Source organism: Magallana gigas, chromosome 4 (genome assembly GCF_963853765.1).
Source record: "Magallana gigas chromosome 4, xbMagGiga1.1, whole genome shotgun sequence".
NCBI classification, from domain to species: domain Eukaryota; kingdom Metazoa; phylum Mollusca; class Bivalvia; order Ostreida; family Ostreidae; genus Magallana; species Magallana gigas.
In genome coordinates, this window is record NC_088856.1 from 16,883,398 (window position 1) to 16,910,081 (window position 26,684).

The 26,684-nt window shown below is 31.8% G+C and overlaps 1 long non-coding RNA gene across 1 annotated transcript; it reads right to left on the bottom strand.

Moving 5' to 3' along the window:
• Positions 1–12,232: 12,232 nt before the first annotated feature.
• Positions 12,233–20,052, bottom strand: LOC136274501 (uncharacterized). Its single transcript, XR_010712887.1, has 3 exons — positions 19,978–20,052; positions 15,940–16,297; positions 12,233–12,353 (listed from the first exon to the last, which is right to left on the bottom strand). It is a non-coding gene; the product is annotated as an uncharacterized lncRNA (long non-coding RNA).
• Positions 20,053–26,684: the final 6,632 nt, after the last annotated feature.

Below are 26,684 nucleotides of genomic sequence, written 5' to 3' on the forward strand. Positions count from 1 at the left end.
ATAAAGGTTGGTGTATGCAAATGCTTACTGCAAGTTATATACAAAATGGTGGTAACATTTCCCAACACTCCGAGAGACAATGTACAGTATAATATCATCGTAAAAACACTGCTATCAAAAAAAGTCGGTCCTGGACGCTCATAGTAATCACTGAAATTGCTTTTATTTAAATATTCACTATTGTTGGATTCATTGAATGCTTCCTGATCGTTTAATGACATTTTGGAATCTTTCGCTTTAGATCGATGCAGTGTACAGTTGTGTTGTGGCTAGTGAAACGCACACATTACACACTTGTGATATACGTGTTCTCCTAATAATTCTCCCTCCTATATATTGGTGTTTCCCAGTATCTCTACGTCATTATCTTTATCGACCTGTGTACAATGTATTGGCCTATTTAGCAGAAGGAAAACAGTTGGAAATAAGGTCTAATGAAGACTTTTATGACTCAAAGTCAGCCACAGACTGCCATTAGGAACCAAACTCTCTATTATCGCACTTTTAATATTTTAAATGAAGAAAAATTTCTATCAAGCTAATTACACAAGCTTATTTCATAGCTTTTCGAGGTGTAGAACTTTGCTTGTCTCTCATGTAAGCACGCTTGTTAGAAGCCCTGCTTTTTGTCCCTGCAGATTATTCTGTATCAATGAAGTAAATAAACGTACGATTGCTAAATTGGTGGTACTGTCTCTCTTTTGACTTCTGAACTCGAAGTCTTTAAAAGTGCGCAATTAGCCATTTAGTTTAGCACCAAGTATTGGCAATTAAACAAATCTGTGACTCCACCGGAGAAACAACGACCCCTTGCACTTAACACTAGGTTTTTAAAGCTGAGAATCCTTCCGTTAATCATTAAGACTACCATTTTTTGACTTAATGAAAATGTCACTTTCATTTTGTTGGCACATATTTAGAACATTCGTAAGTTCAATTATGCTATAACCTAGAGGGGCATGGTCACAATTTTTGTCAAAAACTTTTTAATGTTTACATTGCTTCAGTAAGACATTTATAATTGTCAAACAAAATTTGAGTGTCTGTCAGTAGTCGAGTTAAAAGCAAAATATTGAGTTTTTCAGTTTTCATGGCCATCATTTGATTGATTGAATACACCGTTAATTTTTATGTTTGGAAAAATAATGTCACTGATAAAAAAAACATACAATATCACTTTACTTTACAATGTTGAAATCGAAAAGCGAAAGAAATAGGTATTTTTGACTGATTAAGATTGTAACTAAAAAATCTTCCTATTTTTTTAAAAAATAAATTCATTTAAAATACACTTAACAAAACTTCTAAGTTTGAAAAAAACCCCGAAATGATCTGAAATTTTCAACATTGTGTAACCGATACGTATTCTCATCAACAGCACATATAGAACAAGACTCATTGAAATCGATTGTCTGTGACGAAATATTAAAGCAATAAATTTGTGATTCTCTGTCCTTAGTTTTAGTAAATAGTAACTTAATTTGATCAATATGCATCTTTGATAACAGGTAAATAAAGTAAAAGGCAGTATGATCATTGCGAAATGAGCAAGATCTATTTGAATGTGGGTGACTGAATTGTTCCTACGACAGGCTGTACTTATTTTAAATCTGCTGTTTAATTCATCTTTAACACTGTTTTTTTTATATTAAGCAATCCGAATAAAAAGTATGTTTTTTTTCATTTTTTCTTCTATGTATGTCATCATTTTCTTCTCCAATCAAAAATAATCTAAAAATCAAACAGGAAGTGTTCGTGATATCCATCAATGGTCAATGTCGCAAGTAGCAACAAGAGGTTAAGATTTCTACATCGTTCTTAACCAGTTGAGAGTTCAATTGAAATCGGTCACCCCAACGACATGACATACAAATGTGCTTTTTTCATATAATAAAAACATTAGATTCGGCAAACAGAATTTTTGTTCAGTGTAAATGCTAAAGAAAAAAAATGAGATAATTAATCTAAGAGACTACGATAAAAAAGGAAAAACCTTGGACTTTTAAATCAAGAGAGTATGAATATGACACTGATATAATTTTGAGAATTTGTTAATGAATTAAAGATCATTGTGAAAGTTGCATATTTGTGTTCTAGTTACAAAGTTAATTAAAAAATAGTACGTTATAGACATTGTGGAATTCAAATCATAAGTTAAGAAATCCTCTCATAGACAAGCTTACATTGTCTAAAATGACCCTTAAACACAGATAAATTTTGTTTAATAATTATTCTATACTCGGATTTTTCATTTTAAAAACAATAATGTTTTAGAATCAAAAGTTAATAACTCATCAAATTTAATTGTTTATCAATTAAGCTTGCAAGGCTGACGAATATAAACATTCGATACAACAAATGAGTGTTTTCGGTTTGAAACAAAAGAAATTAGTTTACAAAATTACCATAATAAGCATACCAGCTTTGACCCAAAATAAACTAATGAGTAGTCAACAAATTCATTAAAATGGAGTATATTTGATTTTTTTTCCCAAAAAGATAATTAGTTTAAAATTGCAATTATGCTTGAAAACTTTTATTGGCATTCAAAATGATTTTTTAATAAATGAAAAATCAATAGAAATAAATGGTATTTAGCCATATATTTGTAGTTGTTTATTGCAAAATGATCCAAATCATCAATATGTTTTGGGCATAATCAAACGAAATTGGCAAAAATTCATTTTACAATACGATATAAGGATTTATTTGAAAGTTATTAGTTTCAAAACTTTCAGCAAAGGTTCGAAATATGTCTTCAATTTTGAAAAACAAAAAAACTAATTAGTTAGTGAACAGCTCATCTTGCCTGTCGTGCGATGTGAATTTTTACTGCATGTATGTTTTTGTAAAGAGTTTTAACTCGTATCAATGATCGATAAATAATTGTGCGTGGTTATATTACAGGGCTACATGTAACATGGCGCCTAGTTTACGTCACATATAGTTCTGTCCATTCCTATTAAATGATTTATTTTTGAACATTGCAAAATGACAAAGATTTGTTCCTTTTTGTGACAATTTTATTCACCAACCATAAAACAATGATTCCTCCCTAAATTTTAACTGTTACACATGTGTCTTGTACATATAAAAAAATCACTTAGTTAAAAATCATATATAAGGACTGTTAGGAAATCATTGAAACATTTACTACATATCAGAAAAAAGAATATAAATTCTTTAAGTTCTTCAGAATATTCTCAAGAATTGGAACATTTTCTGGTCAGTAATATTAACACGTTCCGTTAAGAATACATCTACGTCTTTGATTAGAGACACTCCACATAGGTTATGCGAAGTAAATTTGATTCTATTTTTACTTTTTGTTTTTAAATCACTTAATGAACGTAAAAATCCTTTCAGCAAATTTTTTTTATCTTTCGACTTCAGCAATAAACATGAAGTCAAACTTGTGAAAGTCAAATCGGGTAACTATTTATAGAATCTCATTTTATTGGTATTTTTTTGTAAATAATTGTTATATCTTAATTTCTTGTGATATTTTTAATAATCATATAAAACAGGGCAAAATATGACTGAAAAGTACCTAGACCTGTGTATAAACATATCAGAGCTCCGAACTGTAAGTTATTAATTCTATTTATTTTCTAGCGCTATTAGAGGACGTAAATCTCAAACATATTCCTTCTTTTTGTCAGTGTTATTTTTAATATACATGTATATCATTACTCAAGTGAAACACACAGCTGATTTAAGTTTTCTACAGAATATAAAATGTTTGCCTTCTGACAGTCGGCTATTATCTCTATTCTAAAACTTTTCCCTCCAAATTACATAAATGATACACAAAGGCCAATTTACAACCAATTGAATACATTTTGAAGCGCGTTATTCTTTAACGATTTTAGCACCGCTGACGTGAGTTCATGTATAATAAATAACTTTAAAGCGTTTTTCATTCAGTATACCTTATTTTTGCATGTTCTACATAGGTGTTGCACACAGACAAACTAAAATAGCCCTTAATTAAGGGAAACCATTTAGTATACGTCACTTCTCTGGTGAAGATTATTTATAACTATACTCACGCGCTTGTGTTTTTGTTTTCTTTGTTTTGTTCGTATTTGTTTATAGGACCAATCTATGCATTCCTTAGGCAGAAATTAACCTAATGTTTGACTATCATAAAAAAGTGAAAACCCAATTGTTATAAAATCCTTTTGATCCTGAAACGTTGTGAGCCTTTTCGAAGTTGCTTCCATTTAGACATTTGTCATCGTTGGATCCATTCAATGCTTCATATTATAGTATAGGAATTGTTTGAATAACATACCGCCCGAATACAGTAAAAACTGTTGTTGATTAGATGATGATAACACTTGTTGCTCAGACGAAGTTAGTCGATATTTTGATAAGCGTACATTCTATTCCACAGGACATATTCATTGTTTGTAATAATGCAGAGTGCCCTAATTACAAAAAGGCATCGTCATATCGGAAGAAAACCACTTAATAATGCAGTATTTACAATTATTGCTGATCACGTAGCAAATTCCTTCTTGCTTATTTCCTGCAAAAAGAGTTCAGGTTTATAGCAATATTCTTTTATAGTAAGACGCAAAATAAAAAAAAACACCAAAACCCCAAAAACTCAAACTTCACAGCTGCTTCACGTGAGACTAAACAAAAGTTCTATTTATTATCAAGAAAGTTACTATAACTTAAAACTAAAGATATTTCGGGCTTTTGAGTTCTTTTGATTTCAAAAACACCCGACCTGTTTTAACTATCTCTAACTATTTAACCTTTAAAGAGCTAAGTATTAAATTTAAACGAACTTGAATGTTCAAATTCTGAAAGTTTAAGACAAAAAGGCGAGCAAACAGACGCAAGGCAACCAAGTAATCGTAAAGCATACTGGTATAATTTAGATTTCAAATTGTTTATATATGGATTTTGGATCAATGCTGGAACCCTAAGAAGATATTAAAAGTTTAATATAGGAATATAGTTTAGAATTTGAATAGTTTAAATCATGACATTTAAACGTATACTATGTAACGGGTCTCAGGAGAGGATAAAAGACTGTATGAGTTTGTATGGGTAAAACTCTGTTAAACTATTTTCCCCCAGAAATACATTGTTTCATTTTGTAGTATCATTGTATGTTAAAGAATTCTGATTGCTAATTATATCATTATTGCCGACACACCAACCTCTGAAATAACAACGGCTAGAATAACAGAACATTTGACTTTATAGAGCTACTTTTATTAGAGTTAGCTGATTTGGTTAGAGTTATGGCAAATGTTACATTGGTGAACAAAGTGGCCCCTTGGTCTCTTGTTTTTATAAAGATTTAATTAATTACCGGTATTTAGAATGTAACAGGTACCATAATTTCATGAATTTAATGAGTTCAGAATATTGACTTGTGTTGTTTGAAGAGTTATTCGCGTATATATAATGATTATGACTAAAGAAGCGGCTTCAAACCCTCATTACCCATCACATAGATCAGGACCAGAAGTACTTCATAAAGGAAGGTTTCCAAAAGACCGACATGGTGATGTATTCTTACATCTTTAAATGATCACATTATTATCTATTGTATTTTACGTTGTTGAGGCATACTCAAATAGTGTAGATTCAAGTCTGTTTAAAAATGAAAAAAAAAAACTGTTGGACATCATTATGCCAAAAACTTCAACCAAATTGATTGTTCCTAACGGTTCTTGGGCTGATTTACATCGACATCGTGCTAATATAGGATGCGATATAAAAATTCCAGATAATAATCATATATATTACATTTATTACGACCGATAAAAATACATATATACAAGACAATATGAAAAAAAAGAAAGAAAAAAGTCACCTTCTTGGAAATAATTTTATCAATATAAATACATCAACTATCAATTCTGTGTGTTGTCTGAGCCAAGCATTATCCGTAATTGCCTGTAAAGATGCCATGCTTAGATGAAATACTGGAAGTAAAAACTAATTAAGACAGCCATTTAAATGGTGCAAATTATAAAAAGCTTTCTAAACATTGACCTCTTTATATAAATATAATTCAATAAAATAAAACAAAACACAGTTAAAATTAAAAAATACACATAAAAATTAAATATGAAATTTTGGAACAGTCTGTTATCTGCAAAAGTAAAATTCTGTTAGACCACAATTATCGATTTTGTAAAAGCGACAGACTTTTTACGTTCAAATAATTAGATGACTGTAAAATAAGCAGAAATTCAAAAAAAAATAGAGATTTTATTTAGGTTGTAACAAATCTTATTTTTTAACTACAAGTATAATCTTTAGAAGGTGATCAATAAATATATACATCCATTTAATGACCTCCCTTTTTACATAAGGACATAGATTTTTGATAAGGAACGTGAAATAAAAAAAAGATAAAAGGATTTAAGGAATGTACAATTGCGAATAAAATGTTGGATGTACTCATAAAGAAAAATAAGATGCCAAAGAAAAAATTTAAAACGGCAATACATATGATGACAGCGGACATTTTTCTCGTTATCGCTGTGTTGACAGTAGTGGACCGAAGTTTTTTCATTTTTACACAATGAAGAACAAACATGGCAGCAATCGGTAGGACAGTCATAATCAGCACCAACGTAGCCGTAGAAACCCAATCGCTTACATTAGGATCACTTATTCTCAAATCAAAGATCAAGTATTCAATGAAATATTTGAATGAAATAAACATCAAACTGTATGCCCATAAGACTAGTGATGAACTAATGACAAGCGAATTGGTGAGGTACATTCTACACTTCAGCGGATAAGCAATTAGAGCAAAACGCACGAAAAACAGGAATACCACATCAGCTGATGACTTAATCATTGCAGCATAAAGGATTAACTTTGTCCAGAATTCAATGTTTGTTCGAAAGAAGTCAAAGTTGTTAGCTAACTCGATTACCACTGATAATGCGATGACAATAAAATCTGTGATCGCTAAGCTGCACATCGCTAAAAATGTTGGTGTGTGCATGTCTTTCCTGCATGAAATGACCAGAGTAGTAATAAAATTTCCCAGCAGTCCTAAGGTATAGAAAGTTAAAGCTATCCGATTAACATTGTGATCAAAGTAAGTCGATCTTGAAACGTTTTTGGCCTCATCGAATTGGCTTTCATTAAAATATCTGTCATCATTGGATCCATTCAATCCTTCCATTGTTTTCCAGTTTTGTAATTTTTTTATTCAGACACAGCCAGATTACAGTAATTGATGTGATAAATTTTGAAATCCAATTTCTCACTTTTTCTTATTTAAAGCATTATTCCAGTAATTCTTCACACCAGATAGGGAGGATAGTTGACAATAATTGAGATACAGATATATTATGCAATGCATTAATACAGATACTGTCTGTTCCGTAGAGGTTATTCACTGCAATTGGAATGAAAACAATTATACGACTGACATGGAGAAAGAATTTGCAGATCCATTTATACATAATTATCTGTACGTACCTTCTGTTTCCGCATGGCATGTTCATTGATCGGTGTATAACATATAGGAGGTAGAATTATAATGTGTATATCGACAAGTGTGTAATGTGTGCGGTTTACTATGCACTACTGTACACAGCATGGATCTAAATCTAAATATTTCAAAATGTCATTAAACGATTAGAAAGCATTCATTAAATCCATCGATGGTGCATATTAGAATGAAAACAATTTTGGTGATTTCTAGGAGCGTCCAGGACCGACTTTGTTTGATGGCAGAATTTTTACGATAGTTTTGTATCGTGTATGTATATCTCAGAGTGCTGGAAAATTTTACAACTCTCTTGATCATAACTTGCAGATAGCTCACTCTATTAGCACTTTGAAATTAAAAATATTATTTTCGGCGACGAACTGGAAGTAGGAATTTTAAAAAATCGATGTTGATGGATTTTTTCCTGATATTGACGATGTCTTTGTGTGCATATTGTGTTTCCCTTAATGTGACGATTTCTGGGCTTTAAACCTACTATCACGGGATCAACAACACAAGTCACCTAAGTAAAAACGTATATTAACGAAATTAAAACTGACAAACCACAAAGAACACAAGACACGTCTGTAAACTATAGTTAACGCGATAATCTATGTTTCACATCTGTTAACTATAGTTAACACTGAAAACAATCATTTGCGATTGTTAAACATAGTTTATCTGATAAATATAGTTTCACCATTGTAAAACTATGATTAACAACACTAAACTATAGTTCACGAATGCAAATTGTATCTGATAAATATAGTTTCACAATCGTGAAACTATATTTATCAACTCTAAACAATAGTTTACGTATGTAAACTATAGTTTACAGATGTAAATCTATATTTATCAGCAAAATCTATTGTTAACGTGTATTTCCAGAAAGTAAAACATAGATTTGCATTCGTTAACTATACATGTAGTTTACAGATGTGAAATATAGATTAACGTCGGTAACTATAGTTTAGGATCCGTAAACTATAGTTAACAGCCGATAAACCTAGTTTATCGACTGTGAAATTATGTTTTGCTAATTTATGTGAATTTGGCGTGCTTGAGATTTGTAAACCGTAGTTTACTGATCATAAAACCCTATTTATCAGATAAACTATGTTTAACAACCGCAAATGATTGTTTTCAGTGTTAACTATAGTTTACAGATGTGAAACATAGATTATCGCGTTAACTATAGTTTACAGACGTGAAATATAGATTAATGTCGGTAACTATAGTTTACGATCCGTAATTATAGTAAACAGCCGATAAACCTAGTTTATCGACTGTGAAACTATGTTTAGCTCACTTTTGTGAATTTGGCGTGCCATAGGCCTTGGCCTGGCGAACGGAAACAACACACATACAATTACCTAGATCCCGATCCCGAACCCAATTATCATTCAAATTTACCCCCGAAATACGCTACACCTTCAATCATTCCCTCATTGTCGTGATCGTTTCATTTGGTACTAAGTCATTATTTATTTTAACTATTTATGCGTTGTTGTAACTTACTTGTTTTATTCACATGAAAACAGACTTGTTTATTTTTATTCAGACTAACCGCCATGCTTGCAGTATGTTGAGCCCGATGTTTAAAACTATTCTAAACTCTTTCTAACAAATAATGACAAATGATGGAACAATAATAATTGATGTTTTTTTTAAATTTTATTAATTGTAATTTTGTATAATAATTTAAACATGTTAAATGTCATGTATTTTATGTCCGTGCAACGTTATCATTTAATTATGATGAGATACGCCAAGTTAGTTGACGATTGTGACGTTGACGTCTCAGCATCAACATAACAAGTTCGGCATAAAAAGACAGTGTTTTGAAAGTAAAGTTCAGTTGAAAATGAAAAGTAACTCGCTTGACAGTGGTATGTTTTGACATAACCAAGTAATTAGCGATTAATAAAGTAATGCAACTTTAGTATTAGGGCGTCCTGGATCGGTTCGTCGCTATACTTATATGAATAGATAACCTTGTATCAACCGTACTGTATACTAGTAATAATTATACGTTTTTTATATATAGAACCATTCATTCGTTACAATAAATGGTAAAAATGTATTTGTATTAATGATAAACTGTGACCAAAGTGAATTTTTTTTTAACCTTGAAGCAAGATAATTAAACAGCGACCTATAATTATAAGTTAAAGCATTAACTTCTACTCTCGGTTCGTTACAGTAATTTCACGTCTTTATCTCTATGTATGGTGTTCAATGTATGTACCTATTAAGCAGAAGAAAAACAGTTGGAAAAATGTCAAATAAAGACTTTTTTTTACTCCAAGTCAACCTCAGACTGCAGTGTAGAACTCTGCTTGTCCTTCATGTAAGCACGCTTGTTAGAAGCTCTGCTTTTTGTCCCTGTGGATTATTCTGTTTCAATGAAATAATCAAACGTACGTTTGCTAAGTTGGTGGTACTGTCTGTCTTTTGACTTCTGAACCCGCAGTCTTTAAAAGTGCGCAATAAGCTTTTTAGTTTTGTATTTTATGCAAGTATTGGCAATTAAACATACCGGTGACCCTACCGGATAAACATAAGGGAGCATGATCACAATTTTTGTCAAAAACTTTATTAATGTATAAATTACTTCAGTAAGACACACCCCTTTAAATATCCAATGAAAACTTATATTAGCTCTTTTTTCAGTTTAAATGGCAATCATTCATTTGATTAAAAAATCTGTGAATTTTTATGTTTGGAAAAAAATTAATGTCACTGATAAAACAATACATGATATCAGATTACTTAACAATATTGAAATTGAAAAGTAAAAGAAATAGTTTTTTTTTACTGATTAAGATTAATTCATTTACAATACCTTCACAAAAGTTCTAAGTTTGAAACAAACAAAACAATGTGAATTTTTTCACATTTGAAATCTATTATCCGTGACGACATATTAAAGCAGTAAATTGGTGTTTACCTGTCCGTACTTTTGGTAAATAGCACCTAATTGCGATTACTATGCGTCTTTGATAACAGTTATAAAAGTAGAAGACAGTATGACCATTGAGAAAAGAGCCAGATCTGTTGTTAGTGTCTGAAGTCTTCCTCCGACAGGCTGTACTTACTTTAAATCTGCTGTTTAATCAACACTGTTTTATATATTAAGGAATTCGAATAAAAAGGATTTTTAACCTTTCTTTCTCTTTCACATGTGTCATCATTTTCTTCTCTAATCAAAAACAATCTGAAAACCAAACAGGAAGTGTTCATGATAACCATCCAAGGTCACGTTCTCGGGTAGCAACCAGATAATTAGATCACTACATCGTTCTTAACCATTTGAGATTTCGATTGAAATCGGTCACCTTAACGACAAAACAAACAAATGCAGTGTTTTTTCATATATCTATCATTGATTATTAACTCAAAGAAAGTATATATAATTTTGATATAATTTTGAGAATTGGCCAATCAATCAATTAAAGATTATTGTGTTAGTGACATATTTATGTTTTATTTACAAAGTCACTATAGAAAAAGTACGTTAGAAATTTTGTGGAAATCAAATCCTTAGTTAAAAGATTCATTCATAGACAAGGTTACATGGCATAAATGACCCACAAACACGGATAAATATAAATTTATCATAATAAAGATAAATTTTAAAATAAAAATCAACTGCACATTGAAAACATTTGTATCATATAAGTGCACATGGCTCACAAATATAAACTTACATGTTCGATACAACAATGTGTGTTGACGTTTTGAAACAAATTAATGAAATTAGTTTTATCAAAATATAATAAGCATAACAGCTACGACCCAAATTAAATTTATGAGGTATCAATAATAATAATAATAATTGCAAGTTTTTATATAGCGCTTTTAAATTGCAATGCATTTCTCAAAGCGCTTTTACAATTATTACCGCAGCAGACCTTAAAGCATTCCAGAGCCTTCTCAGTGCGGCAGCCGTTAAGGCGCTCAGACACTCACATTCTGACAATATCTTTCACTGTCTATAGCCAGGTACCCATTTTACACTTGGGTGAAGTAAGGAAATACATGAAAAGTGTCTTTCCCAAGGCCAGGGTTCGAACCCACAACCTTTCAGTCATGAGTCCTGCACCTTAACCACTCGGCTACCGACGCCAAGAAATTCATTAAACTGAAGTATTTGATTTTTCCAAGAGATATTGAGTTTAAAACAACAAAATTATGTAAAAATATGATTAGCATTCAAACATGTTTTTAATTAAAAAAAAGAAGAAGAAATAATTGGTTTTCACAAACATATGTTGTTGTTGTTTTGTGAAAATTGATCCAAATCTTCAATATATTCTGTTGGCATAATGAAAGAAAATTGGCAAAAATTCATTTTACAATACGATATAAGGGTTCATTTCAAACTCAATAGTTTTAAAATTTTCAGCAAAGCTTACTTACGTCGACTCGATATATCTCTGTGAACTTGAAATAAACGATACCACAGAGTCTGCGTCATCTCTATCATATTTGGATATTTTACTGGAAATGGACATTGATGGTAACCTAACAATAAAACTTTATGAGTTAGTCTCAGTTAATTCGATACGCATGGACACGCTCTACTTATGAACAGTATCTAAGGCGATGAAAGCTACTGACAAACAAGTTGATTAAACAGAGCTATTAACAGTCTCGATTGAAGTCATCTTTTCGTGAGTTTTATGGTCGATACGACGATCTTTTCAGCATATACAACCTTCCACTGGGTTGCTAACTCCTCTATTGCACCTGATCCTGCCTCTTCTCTTTTTTTATTGTAGAGCTACATGTTTGCTCTGCTTCTGTTTTGTATTTTTCCTTTGGACTTGATTTTGGACACTGTTCGTTGTCAACACGTCATTGTCTACAATTTTGAAAAAAAAACCCAAATATTAATTAGATAATGAGCAGCTCATTATTTGTCGTGCGATGTGAAATGTTTTTTCATATATATATTTGTAAACAGTTTTTATTCGTATCAATGCGCAATAAATTGTGCGTTGTTACATTCCAGGGCAAACATTGCGCCCAGTAGTGTAAACTTTACATATAGTTCTCTCCATTCCTATTAAACACCTATTTTTTATTAAATTTCACTAATGTTATGACAAAGGTTTGTTCCTTGTGACAATTTTATTAACCAACCATAAAAACAATCGCAAAATATTCATGAATAATTTTTATCGTTACAATGAATTGAACTTTAAAAAAAATCATTAAATTTAAATTCATACCGGTATATGAAACTGTTTGGAAATCATTGAAACATTTACTATAAGTCAGAAAAAGGAAGATAATTTCATAAAAGTTCTTTAGAATGTTCTCAATAGTTTGAACACTTTCTAGTCAGTAACGTCAACATGTCCCAGTAAGATGACATATTATTTTTAAATTCATAAAAGGTCTGAATTTGTTCTAAATTTTGATGTAAAAGGAACATGTTCTGAGTCTCCAGAGTTGGTGTTTTACACAGATTTTGTAACAAGAAAAGTTCTTTCTTGGTTATCGGCTATTTTAAAGGGTTTTCATTTTCTATAAATATGGATGTAATAGCGTTTGACGTTATACAACAGACGTTATAGACAGATTTTTAACAAAAATGGTTACAAGTAGGGGAGACAGCTGACATTCTAAATGTTGCCTTCCACATGTCTTAATTTGTTTCCTTTAGTCTTCTAAACGAACTCAGACTTGAAGTTAAAAAAAGACGGGCAATAACTTTGATGATTATCTCAAATTAATCACAACTGTTTCTGTATGTTTTTCAGACCCATAATAGCCATTTTTCTTTAAAAATGAGTATTATATTATGTATGAATACCGAAATTTAAAATAAATCATGTAGGAAGCCGTAAAACTGGTGCAAAGTAGTATTGACTTGTTAAGAACTCGAAAAACTGACCTTTTCAGATAGATTTATTTTACAAAAAAGTGGCCGGATGCAGCTGTATATTAAATAGGGGTTTTTGTGGACGACATAAGGTGGCACGGGACAGTTTTTTTGATACAATTCATTGTAGCCAGGGGATGCGTGTCCTCGGAACTCTGTAACTAGAATTTCCTCAGTTCCCATTCAGCACAAATACCTTTAATTCACGCCTTATAAGGCCAATCACCAATTTCTGAAGAAAATTACTAGTCAAAACCGAACTCTGTAACTAGAATTTCCTCAGTTCCCATTCAGCACAAATACCTTTAATTCACGCCTTATAAGGCCAATCAACAATTTCTGAAGAAAATTACTAGTCAAAACCTGTAAAATTCTCTACATACTGGTTTTTACATGTATAAGATTTGGACCCTTTCATATTTTGCTAATTTTTCATGATTTTTCAGCTTTTTAGACCTCCCCCAGCTAATTCCCTGCAGAAGGTTGACCTTCCGTACCGCGTGCATGGTGCACTATCACATGTCAGAAACTTACCGGTGTATAGTTTACAATGTCCCATCCACCTACTTTTCGTGTTATTTTACCTCCCGTCTGTAACTTGCAATTTCACTGTGTAAAGTCAACACAACAGTCATAGCCGCATGTTTCGCATTTTACTTCTCATTCTCATGTAACTAACATATGGGGCCTACATATTGCATATCAATTTCAACAAGAGACACCCTTCTAACTAATGATAATCATTAAAAATCATTTATGAATTTTAGCAACACTCATAAGCCTTCAAGTACAGCAACTCTCAATTTTACAAAAAAACTGTCCCTTGCTACCTAAGATAAGTAATATAAACCATACATCTGAATACGGTAAAACACGTTTATAACGAAGTCACAAGGACGTGTAATTTTACTTCGTCATAAGCGTAATTCGTTATATCTGTCAAGTTTACGACGTTATAAAGTCATGTGAAATAAAAATCACTTCGCTGTAAGCGTAAATTCATTAACTGTAAATAAACTTTTAAGTTCATTGTGTACAATTGAAGATTGAAGTTAATGGTTTTATCTATAATTTCGATACATCAAGACGTAACAAGTGTTTCCTTCTTTATTTTATCTAACATATTCATACAAAACAGACAACAAAGAAAGATAGCACCAACACAGCAGAAATTAATTAATATATATATATATATATATATTAATTCAAAAAGTTGAAATCATTAAACTTTTGAATATTCTGTCTTAAAATAAAGATTATTTAAATAGATAAAAAATAAAATAGAGGATTTAACATGATTGAAAATAGTAAAAGGTCTTTCCATCAGATAATACATAGTATATATTTTGTTTATGAATCATGCAAGTCATATAAAATGAGAGAGATTAACATAATATTTCTATAAGGTTATTGCGATTTTATTAAGTCAAAAGCAAATTTATATATCATAAAGGATTACGATATAAGTAAGAGCATATTCTCTCAAGTATTTTTTGACATCTGATTATCTTAAATTTAAAATCTTAAAATATTTCAGAATATAGAAATTATCACGACGTGATCAATTCACACGTACGAAATCCGTTTAGGGGACCTGAATGGTCGTCGTCAATTTTATTTGCTCTTTTTACTTTCTTAAGACGAATAACGCTGTATCCAGATATAGGAAAATGTTCAGTTCTAAAAGTACACTATTTGAATTTTTTCGTTACTAAATAATAGGTTATGATATAAAATATCATATTCAAAAGTTTAAGGCATAATTTATGGTTAATTTGTCGACCACACATCCTCCTTAATGAGAAATATTTTTACACAAGGACCAAAATATCGAGACAATTTTTGATATGGCACATGAAATAAGAAAAAGATAAAAGGGTTACAGGAATGCATCAAGCCAAGCAATATGTCACCTGAAAATATAGCGTTAAACAAAAAACCCAAACATAGATTCAAAACGGCAATAATTATGATGACACAAGACATTTTTCGTGTTATTGCTGTGCTGACAGTCGAGAACCTCAATGTTTTCATTTTATAACAATGAAGTAAAGAGATAATAATAATTGGTAGAACAGTTACGATAAGAATGAATATTATTGTAGGAATTAAATCCAGTTTAATATCTTCTATTCTTTTATAATTATAACTCAAGTATTCAATGAAATACTTTAATGAAATGGCAATGAAGCTATATCCCCACAAGACTAGGGATGCACTGATGACAAATGAATTGGTGAGGTACATTCTACACTTCAGTGGATGAACGATCAGCGCGTAACGGAGGAAAAACAGGAACACCACATCAGCTGATGACTTAATCATAGCAGCATAAAAGAAAAAAATTAAAAAGAATCCTACTATTCCCAGAAACAAGTCTGTTTCTCTAGCTAACTCATTCATCACCGATATTCCGACAACGATAAAATCCGTAATCGCGAGACTGCATATAGCCAGAAATGTTGGTGTATGCAGTTCTTTCCTGCAGGTTATAACAAAAACTGTTATTAAATTCCCAAGCAACCCCAGCGAATAGACATAAAAGAAAACTGTCAAATACCCATCTCTATAAAGTCTATTCGATCCTGTAATGTTGTGGTCCTTATCAAATTGGCTACCATTGGAATAACTATCATTGTTGGATCCATTCAATGCTTCCATTTTCTAGTAGATGGAAAGGTTTGATTTAGATGCCTTCCGACGGTAAACAGTTATTTAAAAAAAACATTCTTATTCTACTTCCCAGCGATTTTCCACACCAAGAAGTCAGGGTAAAATGATGGTGACGCTAGCTGTTCAGATGTAATATATCGATGTGTTCACAAATGTACAGTGTGTTCCACAAGGAATATGTATTATCAGCCATAAAACACCGTGCAAATTTGGTCGAAGCCTGTACAAGAAGCCTCCGTCAATATCTGAAAAAAAACCATATATATTTTTTTAAAAATAGTTGTAACACTTTAAATAAGCACTTTACAGTTATAACGAATTCGGATTAACGAATTTACGGATATATCGAACTGACTTTGAGTCCTGTAGCGGTAATAATAACGAAATTTTATCACTTTTATAACGATTTTCTTTACACTTTAAAAATTTTGCATTATTATTTAACATAACAGTTTGAATGAATTTATTTCATATGTTTTTTTTCCCAATTCATAATCCAAATATTAAAAGGTAATGTTTTAGTTAAGCCCAAAGTAGCAAAAGTTCGCTATCGTTATTATTACGAATTCGTTATGCGGATAAAACGAATTACGGTTATAACGAAGTAAATCCACTGGTCCTTAGGACTTCGCTATTATACATATATTGCATGGCTTCGAGGGCGACATACCAAAATATTTGCCCCGAGGTGACAGGAAAACCCTGGAGTGTTATGTAGCCCAATGCCGAAGGCAGGGGGCGACATAACACTCCAGGGCTTTCCTGTCACCGAGGGACAACTATTTTGGTATTGTCACCCGAGAAGACATGTAATATATGGTATATAACATTTCTAAAAATAAAAATCTGTTTATGAATATATGTACCTCATTAACATGATTGTGTATTTTTAATTATTAATGTATCTTCATATCTTACAAATCAATTTTCTTGTAAAATGTCGATCGATGCTTTCAAACAGAACATAACTATTCAAATTAAACAATTAAAGTAAGTTTCTCTGAATAGGAGACACTGTCAAGACATTTTTATTTTTGAGGAACTGTTTACGTTTGCTCAGCTAAATTTCGAACCCGACGTAATTAATATGCAGAATGATTGCACGCGAGGATGATTTAACAGTTTCAGGAAGGCAATATTATACAATTATTTAATGCTTTAGCAGTCAATAGACCAGAATATTTTTCCCGAGGTGCAGGGAACAGCTCAGTATGATCTATTGCGCGAGGCCAACGGCCGAGGGCAATAGATCATACTGAGCTGTTCCCTGCACCAAGGGAAAAAAAATCTGGTCTATTGACTGTTCAAGCATTAAATAATTGTTTTATTACCTAATTCCTTTTTTTAGTTTTCTAGGTTTACAATTTGCATATTGCAGATGGTTTTCGTGCCATTATGCAATATACTAATTTTTTTTTCATCTTTTACATGCACCAAACTTGTTGCATGCATTAAAACATCTCAGTTTAATATTAGTTTACACAAAAAAGGAGGAGTCTTCAACCCATTAGATTTTAAATAGTCTTTTACCTTATATTAGGCTTTAAAACTGTTGATTATTTGATACTCCATTTTGATAACATTGAATTTGATTTCACCAAGTACTAAAACAGCGTCTATGTAAAGGAATATACATTCCCTGAGAAAGGATGTAACATTATAACATACACGCGTTCTGATATACATTGCCGGTCTAATAGATCACAGTCTATTGACCGGCGGTCCAATAGAACACAGTCTATTGACCGGCGGTCCAATAGATCGCAGTCTATTGACCGGCGGTCTAATAGATCGCAGACTATTGACCGGCAGTTCAAAATAGATGCAAATATTTAATTTGTAATAGAACTACAAAATCCCTTTGAATAGGTAATAAAACCATTTCCTGTGAAATATAACTTTTTCCGGGAGGGCAATATAACTATTTCCGGTGTTATTCAGCAATTTTCAGGGCATAGTAATAAAATTATCTAATTTGTGACATAACGACAAAACTTATTCAAATATGTTATATAACCGTACTGTACCTTGAAACTTTAACGTTGAAACAAATGACTGGGTTATATATAATGATCAAATACCAGATTTACAGACCTTGAATGCTGGCAAAATACAAACACATCACTCAAAGCACCGCTTAAAGAGTTGGGTTGAAAACAGAATTCAAATAAACCTCAATTTGTCAGTATTCGTTAAATACAAATCTTTGTGGACTTCAGATTTGAGATGATACACGTTATCACTAAAGTATAGTATCTAATAACATGTCGGTATTGGTTTTTTTTTTTACAAATCAAAGGACATGAATGTATTTATCATTGCAACTGTGATGTTTTTCCCTTATCAAATCCACAATAATCGATGCACAAGAACATTAAATAAACCAAATTTCTTGTTTTATAAGCATTTTATCATGATTAATTGTTTACTTAAACTTGACAAAAAATTGATGCAATAATTATGAATTAAGGACATATACATAGTTTCAATTTTTATACACTTCAAAAATATTCTATGATACATTCGATCTTTTAAACTTGAAAAAAACTTGTTTGCGTGTTACAAATTTTTTTTGGACCATATTCATTTACAACACAATCGACAGGTATTATGCATTATACGGTAAAGTCTAATCAAAATCAACTTTAGCTTTTAACATCTTTATGTTGCTTTTCATTTGTTTAAAAATTAATGTTGATGGTAAGAAAAAATGACATCCATATATTGACGTAATTAAAAATTTTGTTCACATCAGGCGCATGTACAGATAAATCTATTAATTAAAACCCTATTTAACAACTGCAAAATTATCATCTAGTGGCAACCAGAAATTAATGTGGAGTCTGTCAAAACTAAATATCTGGAGACTGCCACATACATAAAATACTTGGAGGCCACTGGATAAGCTTTGTGGGCACTAGAAAATTTTTTTCACCTTGAACAAAATGGCTTCCGTCATATTAATGATATTAATAATAACGTTAATATTGAAAAATAAGATGAAATGCATTTTAGGGGATTTTGCTTTGACCTGGCTAGACATATATATTTTCTAGTTGGCATAGAACGTTAATTCAAGCTCATTACCCCTTACAAATGAGGTTTTTGGTGGGTTAATCTTAGCAAGATTAAGCCAATGCGAAATAATTAATTGTCTAAAATTCATTTTAAAAATATGTTCCATGACTTTCACATTTGACCGCGAAACTTGGTTCAAGGTCACTGCACACGCTTTACACAAAAGCTCTGTTAGTGTGAAGAATGAGCCAGATAGGACTCAAAGATTACTATATATGCTCTGATATGGTCTTATATGACCTTGACCCTTCACCTAGAAACTACATCCAAGGTCATTGCACACGCTTTGACTGAAGGCACTCTGTTGGTGAAGTATAAGCCAGATTGGACCGAAGAAAGAGAACATGTGATTTAGACAAGGATTTTTCAAATAATTTTACTATGAAATTGATATAAAGGGGAAAATCCAAGCCTACTTCATTGCCACTTCATTTATTTTTAACCGGAAAAAATATCATGATCGAAAACAAATATCTTACGGGGTTTTATAATGGGAAATATGTACAGTATCTTTTTCCCCATTTCCCCCATTTCAAATAGATACTTGGAACACATTGCACATTTTTCAACGTTATCATTTAGGTGTTTTCATGTCTGCTGCAATGCAAAATCTCCTTAGACTTTCTATTTTTGGTTATGTTCTGAAACCTGAAGGGTAGAGGAGCCGTTTCAAAACAGAAAGACTTTTTTCATTTTAGTGGAATAACGTAGTTTGGACACACTGGTATTCATCAAAACATGTTGCTGTACTCTCATGGCATTGCACATGCGCAAACTATGTGATGTAGTTAATAGTTTGGAATAATTATTAGGCAGAACCGAATAAAAATAATTAAATGTTACTTACTAGAGCGATTTATTCCATGCAATTTGGTGGGTTACAAACAAGTTCCGTGAACACGTGGAATAAAGGATATTGATATGAAAGCAACTGAAGGAATCTCTATTGACCATTTAAAAAAAAAAATCTCATGTTACAATTGAGGAAATGTCGGAGAATACTTTTTGGCCTTCATATTAGCCCAACCCAGATTAAACTCCCATGGCGTGTTTGATAATTGGAATATTTACACATTTTTTTTTAAACCATGAGAATAGCCTGATATTTTGATGTGTAAAATGTTGCTCGTTTCTCACTACAGTGCGCTACTGAACAGCTAGCCCTGGGGTTAGTGATTTTGAAAATTGCAGTTAATAAGTAGTTGCGTGGTGAATCGTGTGACTTCTGTCTGGTAATGTATCGAGGGGACATAATGAATCACAAACCCATGATATAGCACATATCGAATTATTACACGATATCGACATTTTATTATAATATGAAAAGATGAACTTTTGAAAAATTATGGTGTCAAAAAGTATATACATAAAATAAAAAAAAAAACGCAAAATAGAAATAAGCCTTGTGCCAACACAAAATATTGACTTTCTTTTTTGCTTCATAGCCACGTAAACACAAGGGAATGTAAATATTAAAACGTGACAGTTAAATCAGCCTCTCATTGAAACTTGATGTATTCAAGAACTGTATACAGTATGATGCAATAAATATTCGTCACAATGGCGGCGTGTTTACATTCTCGACAAAATAAGGCCAGATTTCAATCTTCCATTTAAAGGTTTAAGTAAAAAAAACGTTAACAAATACTTTGAAAGATGACTTTTTAGTCTGATCACACGTTGTATGCGTCTTGGAACTGTGTTCTATAGACTTTGAACGTACTCAGGCGTATTGGAGGTCCAAATGTTCACCACCTCACGAAACAGGTCGACCTTAGTTTGCAACTCGGCCAACACGTCCCTGTAGCTTTTTCTTAAATAGGTTTTCGACAATGTTTTTATCGGGACTTTGTACAGGCCAGCTCATAATTCTTATTCCGTTACTGTAGAGAAAAAATCTTGAATTCAACGAGCAGGATGCACTGGCACATTGTCGTCTTGAAAGATGTACTGCTGGCTGGGCTATAACCGGCCACAATCTGTCATTATGCCCCTGTTATGAAATGGCTGGGACGTATAGTGTTACCCTGTTCAGTCATTCCGTCATTCTGATATTCTGTCATTCCTTCTTTCCATCCTTCCGTCCTTCTGTCATTTCGTCATCATTCACTTTCCGATCATTATCTTAACAACCGGTTTACACATTCAACTTAAATTTAATGTATTGATGTATCTTGTGTATATACAGGCTAAGTTCGAATATGGTTCCAGGCCGATGGTTTTTGATAGAGTTATGCCTTTTGAACTTTGAAAAAAAAAATGGAAATTTACTTTCCGATTATTATCTCTACAATCGTTGCACACATTCAACTCAAATTTGAGATATGGAGACATCTTATACATATAGAGGCTGACTTAGAAGAATTTGGTTCCGGTACGGTCCAATGATTTTTTTTTACAGAGTTTTGCCTCTTGAACTTTAAAAAAAAGGATATTCACTTTTTGATCATTATCTAAACAACCGAGAAAAATGAGAAAAATGAACAATGAGAAATTTGAATACATGAATTTGTATGATTTATATGGCACTCATTAATGGCTTAGATTTGTATTAAAGCTTGCAAGTGTGGTTGTTAAACAAAACTAAATATCAATAATTTAGGTAAACCGAATATACTTGAATTTAAAATTTTACAAAAAAAAAAAAAAAAAAAAAAAAAAAAAAAAAAAAAGAAATTGAAAAACAAAATAAGAACATATTCAAAAGTTCTCCACAAATGATAGCATCGTATTTTTTATTTTCAATTTATTTGCTCAGCATTATTAAACTACGAGTATTTATTTTCACGTACAGTGAGTAAATGCTCTTCTCCATATGTTCCCAGCATAAAAATGAATTATTCAAACACTCAACCAGAAAGGCGCTTAATAAAATACCCGCAAAAAATAAGGGTCTTACATGTACGCCCATTTTAAAAATTGATCTATTTTAGGATCAAGGATTCGGATGTTTTAGCTATAGTTTAAACTGATTAAATATTGCCTAATTATGTCAATAAAAATTGTAATAAGAAAACAAATACTAAAAAAGCTATCGCAAAAGTCTTCGTATTTTTACTGGCCATAGTATATGCTTTATTTTGATACATGAAATTTCAGAATGTCGTTCAAAATAACGTTCATTAGCAAATATCTGAAAACGTAATAAACGTATGAATTGGAAAAAGAATGTTTGCTATCGCCACATATCATACTTTATCTTAGTAAATATCTCTTAATTGTATTTCACTAACGTTTATGACATGAAATAAACATACCTTTTAAGAATTAAGAACATTCAATAATTTAGTATTATTATGCAATTTATTCTCTTCAGTCTTTATGGATTATTTGCGTGTTGTTCAATAATAAATTTTAGGATGTATTCATAATGAACCAATTACAGAGCATTTTCATTGCATAATTAAGGCACATGAAAAGTAAGGAGAGCTTTTAACTGACTAATTAATTTTGCGTAGCATTTTATAATGGACCCTCCTCCAAGCATCCTTTAGGATGTAAAGGATGAGGGTCATTCTATGTAATGAGCCTGAGGCTCAAGAGGGTATCATGTAGCATTATCTCCGAGTGCAGCGAGGCGTTACTCAATTCAAAGAAGTTAAAAAATGACCTGTGTGACGTAAACACACCTGTGGTCAGTGGTATGTAAAGCACAGCTCCATGTGCCGAAATCATTCTTTGTGACAACCAAAAACATAAATTTGGAGGGTAATTTTCCTCAAAGTTTTATCAATTCGGGTTGGGTACATGATACTCTCTTGAGCCTCAGGCTCATTACATAGAATGACCCTCATCCTTTACATCCTAAAGGATGCTTGGAGGAGGGTCCATTCTATTACATATCGCCTTTCGGCTCTACGAGGGTATCATGTAGCATATTTAAAGAGTTAATTGGTCACAAACAAAAAATTTAGAATAAAGACAATAAAAAAGTCGAAATAAACCACATTTTATTAAATATCAAAATTCATACATATCATAACATTACAATAAGTAATTTTTTATTACAATTTTAATTGATTTTATCAACAATGTAAAAATAGTACACCATTATCAAACAGTCAATTGTTTATCTATTTAACACTGTATTCGCAATATGTCCATCAGTATCACATCCAGCTATATTCACTTCTTTATAGTAAAACTTAAAGAATGTCTTTGATGAGGACCAATTTGCTGCATCCATAATTTCTTTTATCGATACGCCTGACGAATAAGCCACCGAAGCGGAAGTTCCACGGAAGGAATGTGCAGTAAAGTCCCTGATTCCTGACAGTTCTAGGACATTTTTCAGCCATCTTGCTTACGTACATGTTGAAACAGGATTGAATGTTTTGTAGGAAACATATAATGTAGATGATTTTCTATTGTTTTTGGTTCTTGTTAGATATTCATGTAACGTGGAAACAATACAGAGTCTGTTATCATAAAATTTATGTAAAACAACTCTATGTACAGGAGTCCCAGGTTTACATGTCTTCAATAACTTCTGTATTTGAAAAATAACCTTATCGGCAAACACTGTCATATATCTCAAATCAAGAGCCAAATGTGTCTGGGCCCTTGAAGCTGTTGTAAGCGCAATAAGAGCTATTAATTTAAAAGTTAACAGACGTAAAGATATTTCATGTACTGGCATTAAATTGCGCAAAAAACACAAAACCTTTGATACATCCCATGATGTTCTCACTTTTGGTCTACTTGGATTCAAATTAAAATATCCTTTCATTAATTTTGGAAGTAATAATGGTTCCTTAACCCATAAAACACCAAAATATGGCAAAGTGTTAATCAACATTGATTTATGAGTATTCACAACAGAATATGAAACTTTATTACTCATCAAAGAAATCAAAAATTTTACAACAATTTCTTCAGAGGCTGAAAAGGGATTGGTTTTCCATTTAGAACACCAAAAGTATCCATTTTTGCCAGCAACATTGGTGTTGTTTGTTTGTGGCCGGACGTAAGGAAGCAAGGATGATGTCACTATCGAATCTTGCCAGTCCTTTGTCATAGAGGGATCTCCTGATACAAGACAGGCGGTTAGGGTTATCTTGCGGAGTGGATGTAGCTCTCCTGAGTGTGGCATCACTCGAGGAATTCTAACAGGAATAAAAATCAAAACAGACATAAGTTGCGGAAACCAAGTTTGAGTTTTCCATAACGGAGCAATAAGTATTGCCTGTCTAACTCTATCTTCTAAAATCTTATTAATTATCCTACCAATTAATTTAAAAGGTGGAAAAATATATGGACATAAGTTTGACCAAGATAAAGTAAAAGCATCAATATGAAAAGCGTCAGGATCAAAACTCCAGGAAACAAACTTTCTCATTTGTCTATTTATACGAGAAGCAAAAAGATCTATGTCTGGATTAAAAAATTGTTTACAAATTCTCACGAAAATATCATGTTTTAACATCCATTCTGTAGAATCAGCAAATTTTCTAGAAAGTAAATCAGCATAAATATTTTCATATCCGGGCAAATATTGGGCAGAAATGAAGATTTCTCTTTTTATGCACCAATTCCATATTTTTACTGAAAGATCATCAAGTTGTTTTGAATGCATGCCACCCTTTGCGTTAATGTAAGAAACAACAGTTGTATTGTCCGTTTTGAAACAAATATGTATTGAATTGTATTCTTTAAAAAATGATTTTATTGCAAAATACACGGCCATTAATTCTAAAATATTGATATGATATGATGATTCCAAATATGTCCATCTACCTCCTGTCATTTTATTTTCAAATCTAGCACCCCAAACTTGCAGGGATGCATCAGTTTCAACCCAAAAATCAATTGGTCTTGATCTAATATCTTTTCCATTTAGAGATTGTATATTTCTACACCACCAGTTTATCTCATTAATACTTTCAACAGAACAAGTCATGAAAGAATTATAATCATCACCATTCAATTTTAGATTTTGATCTTTATCTCTTTCTAAAGTCCTGTAATGTAAAGGTCCTTCGAAAACTGCATTACAAGCATGAACCAATAAACCTATCAATGAGGCCAATTGCCGGATTTGAATTCTTGGATTAGACAAAATTAATTGACTTTGTCTTAAAATCTTTTCAACTTTTTCATCTGTCAAATAAACTTTGAATTCAACTGAATCAATTATAACTCCAAAGAAAACAAATCTCTGTGAAGGAATGGTTATATATTTTTTATCATTTATTGTGAAGCCAAGATTGTGTAATTCTGACATAACTATATTTGTTTGTTCTTGACATGTAGAAAATGTTTGATTCATGATCAGGGAATCATCAATATAATAGCAACATCTTATGCCATTTTCCCTAAAAAATGCATATACAGGTTTTAATATCTTTGTAAATATTCTCGGACATGATGCTAATCCGAAAAGTAGAACTACAAATCTGTAAATTTTTCCATTCCAACAAAAAGTTAGAAATTTCTTGTAGTCTGGGTGAACACTGACACTAAAATATGCATCCTTTAAATCAACTGAAGTAAGATAATCATTTTTCTGAATCAGTTCTAAAGCATATGTCAAATTTTGCTGTTTGAAATGATAATATTCAACAAATTCATTTAAATATTTCAGGTTTATGATTGGCCTGAGATTACCGTCTTTTTTAGGTACAAGGAAAATATTTGAAATAAAAGCATCCGAAATATCTTTTACTTCTTCAATTGCACCTTTATCAACCAACTGTTTTACTTCTTTTGATACCATTTCAGATTCTACTGCATTAAATTGAATTTGTTTCGGAAAGAATGTTTGAAGAGGTTGTTGAAAAAATTCAATTTTATAACCTGGTTGAATTATATTTAATATCCATTCGTCTTTTGTAAATTTTTTCCAGTAAGGTTTATTCAGTTTTCTCACCTTACTTGTTGTAACTGTACTGTTTTTTCATTGCACTTCTGTACTGGAATTGCCCCCTTTGACCTCTGCCTCTCTGGGAAGGGTATGATGAATACTGGCGGTTTTTGTATGGGTTCCTCTGTATGGGTTTTGGATGGGTTGATACCCTTGGTTTGACATGTAGTTGTTTGCTTGAGTTGTATTTTTAAATTTTTGCTTCATAGTTCGATTTCATTCCAATTGGTTGCTTAGTAATATCACCCATTTCCTTGAGTTTAGAGACACAATTGTCTCCAAACAAGTGATCAGTAACTGGGATTTCAGAAGAAGCAATTTTGCGATATCGAAAATTCAAAACATTTTTTATTTAATTTCTTCTTTTCATAGAGACATTGTAGAATGCATTGCCAAGCATACTTATTGAATCAGCCAACATCTTTTTACAAACGTGGGGCTCAAGTTCTTTTTTATTTACAAGCATATCAGCCATCTGTACTAAAGGTATCATACCCGTGGCTAAAGATTTTTGTATTACTTGCAAAGTGAGATCATCTGAATGGGCCTGCTTGTTCATGGCATCCCATATTTCTTTATTGACACGGGGAACTTTCAATAAATTACAGTTTTCTGGTCTGTCATATTTTTTCTCTAAATCAACCATGCTTTCTTTGCTACTTTAAATAGAGATGGCTGCATTTACAGCTTTT